Source organism: Cebus imitator, unplaced genomic scaffold (genome assembly GCF_001604975.1).
Source record: "Cebus imitator isolate Cc_AM_T3 unplaced genomic scaffold, Cebus_imitator-1.0 Scaffold252, whole genome shotgun sequence".
In the NCBI taxonomy this organism is placed as follows: Eukaryota; Metazoa; Chordata; class Mammalia; order Primates; family Cebidae; genus Cebus; species Cebus imitator.
In genome coordinates, this window is record NW_016107567.1 from 9,666 (window position 1) to 20,911 (window position 11,246).

The 11,246-nt window shown below is 35.0% G+C and overlaps 1 pseudogene; it reads right to left on the reverse strand.

The window, feature by feature from the left end:
* Window positions 1-7,842: 7,842 nt before the first annotated feature.
* LOC108282817 overlaps window positions 7,843-11,246 on the reverse strand; it is a 34,134-nt pseudogene continuing 30,730 nt past the window's right edge.

Consider the following 11,246-nt stretch of genomic DNA (forward strand, 5'->3'; position numbering starts at 1 on the left):
TCTAGGAGCTTTTTGGATGAGGTCTTAGGGTATTCTAGGTATATGATCATATCACCTGCAGTGACTTTTTGACTTTCTCTTTACTGATTTGGATGCCCTTTATTTCTTTCTCTTGTCTGATTGCTCTGGCTACAAGTTCCAGTACTATGTTGAATAGAAGTGGTGAGAGTAGGCATCCTTGTCTTGTTCTGGTTCTCAGGGGGAATGATTTCCATTTTTTTTTTCCATTCAATATAATGTTGGCTTTGGGTGTGTCATAGAGGCTTTTATTGTCTTAAGGTATGTCTGTTCTCTGCCGATTTTGCTGAGGGTTTTAATCATAAAAGGATGTTGCATTTTGTCAAATAATTTTTCTGTGTCTATTGAAATGATCATGTGATTTTTGTTTTAAATTCTGTTTATGTGGTTTATCACATTTATTGATAGGCGGATCACATTTATTGATAGGCACCCCTGGTATGAAACCCATTTGATCATGGTGAATGATCTTTTTGATATGGTGTTGAATTCATTTAGCTGGTATTTTGTTAAGAATTTTTGCATCTGTATTCATCAGGGATATTGATCTGTAGTTTTCTTTTCTGTTATGTCCCTTATGGGTTTGGGTGACACTGGCTTCATAGAATGTGTGATACTGGCTTCACAGAATGATTTAGAGAGGATGCTATTCTCTAACTTGTGGAATAGTGTCAATAGGATTGGTACCAATTCTCATTTTGAATGTCTGCTAGAATTCAGCTGTGAATCCATCTGGTCCTGGACTTCTTGTTGTTGGTAATTATAAAATTACCATTTCAATCTCACTGCTTATCATTGGTCTGCTCAGAGTTTCTATTTCTTCCTGGTTTAATGTAGGAGGGTTGCATATTTCCAAGAATTTATTCGTCTCCTCTAGGTTTCCTCATTTATGCACATAAAGGCATTCATGGTAAACTTGAATGATTTTTTTGTATTTCTGTGATATCAGTAGTAATATCTCCCATTTAATTTCTAATTAAACTTATTTGAACCTTCTCTCTTCTTTCCTTGGTTAGTCTGGCTAATGGTGTATTAATTTTATTTATCTTTCAAAGAACCAGATTTTTGTTTCATTTATCTTGTATTTTTTTTGGTTTCAATTTTATTTCGTTCTGCTCTGATCTTTATTTCTTTTCTTCTGCTGGGTTTGGGTTTTGTTTGTTCTTGTTTCTCTAGTTACTTGAGGTGTGACTTCAGATTGTCTGTTCATGCTGTTTCCGACTTTTTGATGTAAGCATTTAAGGCTATAAACTTTCCTCTTAGCACTGCCTTTGCTGTATCTCAGAGGTTTTAATAGGTTGTATTACTATTATCAATTAGTTCAAAGAATTTTTTAATTTCCATTTTGAATTCATTGTTGACCCAATGATCATTCAGGAGCAGGTTATTTAATTGTATTTGCGTGGGTTGAGGGTTCTTTTTGGAGTTGATTACCAGTTTTATTCCACTGTGATCTGAGAGAATACTTGATATAATTTCAATTTTCTTAAATTTATTAAGACTTGTTTTGTGCCTATCATATGATCTCTTTTTGAGAATGTTCCCTGTGCTGATGAATAGAATGTAAATTCTGCCATTGTGGGATAGAATGTTCTGTAAATAACTGTTAAGCCCATTTGCTCTAGGATATAGTTTAAATCCTTTTTTTTTTTTTTTTGACTTGTCTAATGTTGTCAGTGGAGTATTAAAGTCCCCAACTATTATTGCGTTGCTGTCTTTCTCATTTTTTTTTGTTTTTTTTGAGACAGAGTTTCGCTCTTGTTACCCAGGCTGGAGTGCAATGGCGCGATCTTGGCTCACCACAACCTCCGCCTCCTGGGTTCAGGCAATTCTCCTGCCTCAGCCTCCCGAGTAGCTGGGATTACAGGCAAGTGCCACCATGCCCAGCTAATTTTTTGTATTTTTAGTAGAGACAGGGTTTCACCATGTTGACCAGGATGATCTCGATCTCTTGACCTCGTGATCCACCCGCCTCGGCCTCCCAAAGTGCTGGGATTACAGGCTTGAGCCACCGCGCCCGGCCTGTCTATCTCATTTCTTATGTCTAGTAGTAATTGTTTTTAGAAATTTGATAGCTCCAGTGTTAGGTGCATATATATTTAGGATTGTGATATTTTCCTATTGAACAAGTCCTTTTACCATTATATAATATCCTTTGTCTGATGCAAGACTAGCTACTCCTGCTCACTTTTCAAGTCCATTTGCATGGAATATCTTTTTCCACCCGCCCCTTTACCTTAAATTTATGTGAGTCCTTATGTGTCAGGTGAGTCTCTTAAAGACAAAAGATACTTGGTTGGTGAATTCTTACCCATTATGCCATTCTGTATCTTTTAAAGGGAACATTTAGGCCCTTTACATTGAATGTTAGTATTGAGATGTGAGGTACGATTTTATTCATCATGCTATTTGTTCCCTGAATACCTTCATATGTGTGTGTGTGTGTGTGTGTGTGTGTATAGCATAGAATACTACTCAGCCATAAAGAGGAATAAAATAATGGCATTTACAGTGACCTGGATAAAATTGGAGGCCATTATTCTAAGTGAAGTAACTCAGGAATGGAAAACCAAACATCGTGTGTTTTCACTAATAGGTGGGAGCTAAACTATTAGGATGCAAAGGCATGAGAATGATACAATGGACTTTGGGGACTCAGGGGGAAAGAGTGGGAGGGAGGAGAGGGCTAAAAGACTACAAATTGGGTACAGTATATACTGCTCGGGTGATGGGTGCACCAAAATTTTGGAAATCACCACTGAAGATTGTATTCATGTAACCAAACACAATCTGTTCCACCAAAACCTATGGAAATTAAAAAAAAAGTGTAGTAATATTTTAGGGTCACTAGGGGCTCAGATTCCAAAAGAATGAAGTTTTGGGTCACTTTGTAACCAGAGTGATAAAAGAGGAAATGAGTAGTGGAAAGGGGAATTTGTGATTGCCAACTTTCGACTGGTAATCAGAGACAAAAGGGACAGTAATCATGGCAATTCAAAAGAATAATCAGAGGAGGGACAAAAGCAGCCATGCATATCTTACAGCAATTGATGGTTTCTCTTTTACTCCCCTTTCCTGCTACCTTTTATCACGAGAACAGGTGGAGGCTAATATTTTAAGTTAGGTTCCAAGTGGGTGTATAATTGAATTAACCTCATTCCTTGATAATACTGTAATTGATGGGATTATGTGGCTCCCCTGTGTGGAGAATAGTTGTTTTTTGTTTTTTGTTTTTTTGTTTTTGTTTTTTTATTTTGTTTTATTTTTTAAAATCCAGTAAAAGGCAGGAATATGTGCTGAGTGGCAAAAGAAGTGGGCTGTGCTGGTGACTCCCACCCACTTTCTCTAACCTCTACTTACCTGCACTTAGCCCTATGCTTTGGGAAGCTGAAATCTAAAGACTGCCTCCCTGACCTCTGGCTTCACTTTGGACTTGACTGATGGATGGCACCTGCAGAGAATCAGAGGGTGGGAGGAGATTTGAGATTGCTTCTAAGGCAGCAGCTCTGTTTCTCTGTAGTTACAGCTTCTGCTGGGCAGCCCTCCTCCGATACTCTGCTCTCAGTGGGATCCAAAAATGCTAATTCCTCCTTTTCCCTTCAGTGCTAGATGTGGAAAGAACTTCCTGCTGTCACTGGTTGCCTCAATACCACTGTTTGTTTTCCTAACCCTGCCCTTACCTCCCTAAATTGTCCCTCCATTAAGGACTATTTAAACCACCTGATCAAATCCTCTTCTTTGATGGGACCTTTACAACATACACACATAAAAATTTAATATATGTCTGAAAGCATTACAAATTTGTGGTGAAGGGCTGGATTATTCAATAAATGTGCTCTGCTAGGATAAGTAATTTTCCATATAAAAATAATAAAATTAGATGTAGACCTCATTCTGCACTCAAAAATTAATTCTAGATGGATTAAATCCCTGAATGAGAAAAAAAACTTTTAAATTTAAAAATAGCATATTTATGAAACCAGAATGGGGGAATATTTTTTTCAAGAAGACACAAAAACCCTAAGCACAAAGGAAAAGGATGATAAATTTGAATATGTTAAAGGAAATTTTTTGTATAGACATCAAAAAACACCATAGTCATGTCAGACTGGGAGAAGATATATGAAACATATACAACTGACAAGGATTTGTATTTAAAATATACAAAGAACAGAAAATCAAGAAGAAGAAGACAAACTAACAGAAAAATTGGCAAAGGATGCAATGAAGCAATTCACAGGAAGAATATCCTAATGGTGGGAAGTCATATGGAATGATGGCCAGCACATTTGCAGTCAAATAAATTTTAAAAACTCAAACTTCAGCAAGGTAGCATTTCTAAAATATCAGCTTGGAATTTAGTCTGATAAGAGCTAATGTTTCAAGAAAATGAGGAGAGTGGAACTCTCATAGTGTCTTGGTGGGAATACAGTTGGCCCAAACTCTTTGAAGAGGAGTTTGACAATATCTAGTAATGTTGAAGATTTGCATGCCATCCGACCTCATGTGATTCCTCTTCTTGCTAAATAGTCTGGACGAAACTTTTGCACAATGCTCATAAGCATACATGTACAAGAATATTCACAGCTATATTGATTATAATAGAGAAAAATGGAAAACAACCCAAATAAACCATTAAGAATGAATTATATCATACAATGTATTTTACCACATGGCAATTAAAATAAATGAAATGAGAGCTATATGTGGCAAAATGGATAATCATATGAAAAGAACATAGAGCAAAAAAGCCCGCAAGCTGCTAAAACAATGGAAACTATTAGAGATGTATTCGAAATCTAGATTCAATACTTAACATTATGCCCATGTTCAATACTTAACATTATGCCCATGACAGTGGTTGAGTAGTTTAGTTGAATTCAAAATATGTTGCCTATTCTGGGTATATATTCCTTCAAAACCAGATAATTGAGGAGTAAATATTAGAATGTGCTACGTTTAAATTTTTATTAAAATTTTTAATAAAGTCATTTTCACTATCTATTGATTCTTCCTTGGTTAGATTATTTTAAAAATTATTTTCATTTTTAAATATTTAAGTATTTATTATTATTTGTATAAATTTAAAGGGTACAAGGGCAATTTTGTTACATGGATATATTGTGTAGTGGTGAAGTCTGGGCTTTTAGTGCAACCACCACCCAAATAATGTACATTGCACCCATTAAGTAATTATTCATCCTTTGCCCCACTCTCGTCTTCCCACCCTTCTGAGTCCTCAGTGACTATTATTCCATGTCTATGTCCATGTGTATGCACTATTTAGCTTCCAGTTAGTTCCATTTGTGTTGCTGCAAAAGACGTGGTTCCATTTTCTATGTCTCAATAGTATTCCATTCCGTCTCTCTCTCTCTCTCTCTGTCTCACACATTTTCTTTATCCAGTCCTCTGTTGATGGACACTTAGGTTGATTCCATATTTTTCCTGTGGTGAATAGTGCTGTGATAAACAACTGAGTGCAAGTATCTTTTTGATGTAATGATTTTTTTTCCTTTGGGTAGACACCCAGTGGTGGGATTGCTGGATTGAATGGTCATTCTATTTTTAGTTCTTTTGGGAAATCTCCATACTGTTTTCCACAGAGGTTGTACTAGTTTACATTCCCAAGAATAATGCGTGTGTTCCATTTTCTCCCCATCCTCACCTACATCTGTTATTATTTGTCTTTTTAATAACAGCCATTCTAACTAGTGTAAGATGACATCTCATTGGGGTTTAAATTTGTATTTCTCTGATGATCATTGGTGCTGAACATTTTTTCATATGCCTGTTGGCCACTTGTCTGTCTTTTTTTAGAAGCATGTCTACTCATGTGCTTTTCCCACTTTTAATGGGTTTGTATTGTTGTTGCTGTTATTGTTGAGTTGTTTGAGTTTCTTCTAAACTCTGGATATCAGATTCATAGTTTACAAATATACCACCTCATTCCGTAGGTTGTTTATTTTTTTAAATACTTTATTTCTTCATTGCAGTTTTGGATTCACTGCAAAGTTAAGAGGAAGGTGCAGAAATATCCCTCATATTCTCTGCCCTGACACATGAACAGCCTCTCTGAAGTAGATTCTTTGTAGTATGACTTAAAATGTAAAGAAAATTAAGAAGACTCCATTGGCCCAGATAGTAATTAGTGAAGACTGTTTTTCCTGGCAGATTGATGGCATCACTGTCACTGTGTATCCAAATGCAGACTTCAGGGCCATATAAGAGACTTCCTTCCTTTTCACTCTCTTCATTAAAATCTAATTGCCTCTGTGTTTTAAACATCTCCAGATTCCTCCATTCCCACATATATTGCCTTAATTCAGACAATATCATCATTTTTAAAATTTGAACCACTGCAATAACTTACACGTCTTTCATTTTTTTTGAGACAGAGTCTCACTCTGTCACCTAAGCTGGAGTGCAGTAGCACGGTATTCATTCACTGTAACATCCACCTCCTGGGTTCAAGCAATTCTCCTTGACTCGGCCTCCCGAGTAGCAGGGATTACGGGTGCCTGTTACCATGCCCTAATTTTTGTATTTTTAGAAGAGACAGCGTTTTACCATGTTGGCTAGGCTGGTCTTGAACTCCTGACCTCAAGTGATCCACCTATCTTGGCGTCCCAAAGTATAGGGATTACAGGTGTGAGTCACCACCCCTGGCCTAATTTAAATGTTTTCTTGCCTCTAGTCTCAGCCTCCTTCAGCTCATTTTCTATACTGTTAACAAAGTAATCTTTCCAATACCCCCAAATTGGACCATATCTTAGCAGCGACTAACACCCTCTAGTATCTTCCCACTCATTTTAAAATCCAAGCATCTTAGCATAGCACACAAATATCTTCAGGATGAGACTTTATCCCACATCTCCAGTTTCATATGCTGGTCTACCCTTTCCTACTCCCCCACTTCCAAACTTTGTGAACTACTGTTTTATATCTCTTAGTTTGCCTACAGTGCATGATCTTTCAAAATTTAACTTGTTAACTGCTTCCAAGAAATGTTTCCTTGCACTCCCAGGTAAAGTTCCCACCTCTGTACTTCCTCTCCATCATACAAGCCTCTGTTGTCACATCATTCTTTTGTTATAACTATTGGTTTGCACATCTGTCTCTTCTTGTTTCAACTGTATTGTTAAATTCTCTAGTAAATTCTCAAAATGTATGGTGACTCTGTTGATTGCTCGATGTAAATAATCATATTATTTGTAAGTAAATAGATATTTTTCTCTTCCCCTTAATCCTATTTCTTTTCCTTTTAATATGACATTTCTCCACCTCTTTCTATCCTAAAATAGTTGTGTTTTTCTACTAATTGCTGCCAAATTGCTCTAGGCTTTTGCTTTATAACTTTGACTGAGTTAATGAATTCCTTTTTATTCTTATTTGCTAAGAGCCTTACAAAATTAATATGTGTATAATTTTGTGTGTCTGTTAAGAAATATCTCTTTATTAAACAAAGACATAAACTAAAAGTTTCCAACTTCCTATATATGTTGAAAGCTTTAAATAAAGATTCTTGGATATGAACTATGGCCTACACAGCTCAAAATGAATTCAGTGACATAATATTATGCTAAAGTTGTACTTATTTTGAATGTCTAGAATTTTTTGTTAATGGTTATAAAAATACCATCAACCTAGACATTTTTATTTTGCTAAGATAGAACAGAATTACAAATAGAATTATTAACAGTCCACACATTCTAAACATTTAAACATCAATGGTTTCTGGAAGATGCTGTTATCCTTCATAGTTTGGAGAAAGTTCAGATGGCTTCCATGAAAGCCAAATTTTCTTCCACCCACAATATTGTCTTTTCAGGAGTCTTGCTGGATGTTTTCTTTGTTTGCCTCTCCATATTGCTACTGAATTTGATGGTTTTCATTTTCTAGTTGAACAGTAGTCCCATAGTCTGTTCAGTCTTGTAATTCTTACGGATCAGGGATATCCAATTTGATTCAATGTCTCTTGATTTAGTTTCAGCCGTGAGTTGCATGTTCTTTTGCTGCCAGTTTAAATCTTGAACATGTTTTCTTAACTTCTGAAGCTCTTCTTTCTGTGTGTGTTCAATCACATGAAGTAGATTTTCATCATATACCTTCCAGACATTACATCCACACTGTGACATTAGTTTCAGATTCTCAATTCAAATTGCTTGATGCTCTAGGTGGGCCATATAATTGTTTACACATTCTTGCCATGCAGCAGAGTCATTTTTTTGACTGGAGGAAGGGGCTGGAAGCTCAGATCGTTTCATATGGAGCAATTCAATTGGCTGTGGAGGGACCAGTCTTTCAAATCCATTTTTCATGCTGTCTTCAAAAGCAAAATAATCCAAGGTTCTTCGGTAGCTCAGGTAGTTCTTAGTAGTTTGCTGTCTGTGAGTGTCCTGTCCACAAGCACTGTACACCAGGGGCTTCATAACCTTGATCAGAGTACAGCAGCACATCCACTATAACCTCTCTGGCCACCAAACCCATGACCACTATTCTGGAGACCTTAGGTTTCTATGCATTATTTTGATACACGATTAATACAGATAGCTAATTCTTCATTTTTGATATTCACATCTACGATAACGAGCTAAATAGGCCTGTGATTTTCTTCAAGTGCTCTTGCTTGGTTTTGAGATAATATTTATTGTCTTATAAATCATATAGCCTTATATATGATATATGTATATAAGTTTCTCTCTTGTCGCCTGCCTGGAGTGTGGTGGCACGATCTTCTCTCACTGCAGCATCCGCCTCCTAGGTTCAAGTGATTCTCCTGCTTCAGCCTCCTGAGTAGCTGGGGTTACACGTACCTGCCGCCACACCTGGCTAATTTTTTGTGTGTTTTTAGTAGAGACGGGGTTGTCACCATGTTGGCCAGGCTGGCCTTGAATTCCTGACCTCATTCACCTGCCTTGGTCTCTCCACGTGCTATGAGTTGTGATTACAGGTGTGAGCCAGTACACCTGCCACACACACACACACACACACACATATTTATTTATATATACATCAAATATATATATACACACGTGTGTGTGTATATATATATGATGATGTTTCTTTTTACCTCTTCAAGTTTGTTATATTGCTTTTTTGCCAACTTCTTGCGAACACTGAGTTGGTTTTTTTCTATCTTTACCTTGTCCAATCAATGTATTTATATCTACATATTACTCTAAATATTATGCTTACAAAATTTCAACAATGAATATTTATATTGTCATCAACTTGTAAGTAGTAATTTCTCTTATTTTATTTTTAATAATAGCTACATTTATTAGTATTTTAATTTCTAAATATACAAGATGTTTTAGTTATATGTCTGTTGTTTATTTCTAATTTTATTACATTATGATCAGAGAACATAGTTTATATAGTATTCAATTTCTAAGAATTTTTTGACACTTCCTTATGGCTAGTACATAGCCAATATTTATAAATATTTTTCTGTCCTCAAAAGGAATATATAATTTTTGTTTCTTAGATTAACAATTATATATGTCATATGTATTTTGAGCTAATAATTGTATTTTTTAGATCTGTATTATAGTTTTTTGATATGCTTGATCTATGGATCTTGGAAAGAGATATATTGATTTTTCTCATTACAATAGTTGATTTATATATTTTTTTTCTCTGCAGTTCTTTTTAAAAATTAATCATTATTTAACTTTTATTTTCTGTTTGGGGTACATATGAAGGTTTGTTACATAGGTAAACTTGTGTCACAGGAGCTTGTTGTACAGATTATTTCATTACACAGATATTAAGCCTGGTACCCAATAGTTATCTTTTCTGCTCCTCTCCCTCCTCCCTCAAACAGACCCTACTGTGCCCTGCAGTTCCATTATTGCCGCTTTACACATGTAGAGACTCTTGTTCAATTCATATAAGCTCATCATGGTTATCTTCTTGCTCTATTGCTTCTTATCAGTAAATACTGTCCCTCTGTTTGTATTAACATTTTGTTTTAACTATACTTTGTGAGATATGATGATTGCTATATGAGCTTAATTTTAGTTAATATTTGTCTAGTACATTTTTCACAAACTTTTATTTTCAAGCTTTCTGTATCCTTTTGTTAATCAATACGTCTTTATAAATAAAATATTGGTGAACCTTCTTTATTTAAAAATCTAGGCCAAGAATTTCTGTCTTTTAATTAGTGACTTTAATTAACTTAGTAAGTGGATTAAATAGTAATTAATTTTAATTGCTGTCACATATTGAGTTTTTTTGACATTTTACTTACTTTTTTTAAACTAATTATGCTTTCTTTCTTTTTTTCTTAATTCTCTCTTCTTGGTTTCTGTTAGCTAAATAAAATCTTATTTTGTTGGTTTAAAATTAACGCATTTTCTTATGGTGCTTGCACTTATCCTAAGTCTAATATTTATGTTAATTTATTCTGTTATGTTCTTAAACATAAATATTTTTATAAAAACAAGTTCTTTAGCAAGATCTCCTTCTTCTCTTATCATATTAGTATTATCTAGAATTTTAATTACGGGTTGTTATTTTTTTCTTTGTTTAATAGATTGATAAGCTTATTTTTTTTTAACTTCCTATATCTCTTGCAATATCCTTCTGGTTTTATCTGCTCATTTAAGTACATTTGCAAAAGTGTTTTCAAAATGCATCTAAATGAGGATTCCTCTGCTTGAAAATATGGTTCTAACATTTGAATGGGAGCTGGCTGCATATAATAGGTACAAAGCTTTTTCTTCAATATTTTGAAAATAATACTCCATCCTCTTTTGTCTTCAGTGTTGCTGTGGAGAAATCTGTCACTCAGATCATTTTTCCTTAATAGGTGGTCAGTGATTTCTTTGGAAGTGTTGCATTTGATCTTATTTTTAATCAGATACACTTGACATAATGTGTTTCGGTATGGATCTTCCTCATCTGTACTTTTTAGTACTAAATGAGCACTTTTTAAAATTATACTTTAAGTTCTGGGGTACATGTGCAGCACTTGCAGGTTTGTTACACAGTTATACACGTGTCATGGTGGTTTTCTACATCCATCACCCCGTAAATAAGAACTTTTAATTTCAGGTCTTTCTGTCACTACTGCTGGGAAATGTAATTGTTTTCTTCTATTTTTTCTTTCATGCTTAGACTGTTGCTATTCCATCAGCACTTCTATCTCTATCCTTGAGGTACCTTTTTTTTTTTCTTTTCTTGCCCTGTACTTCTTATTCTTTTTTTTTTTTTTTTTTTTT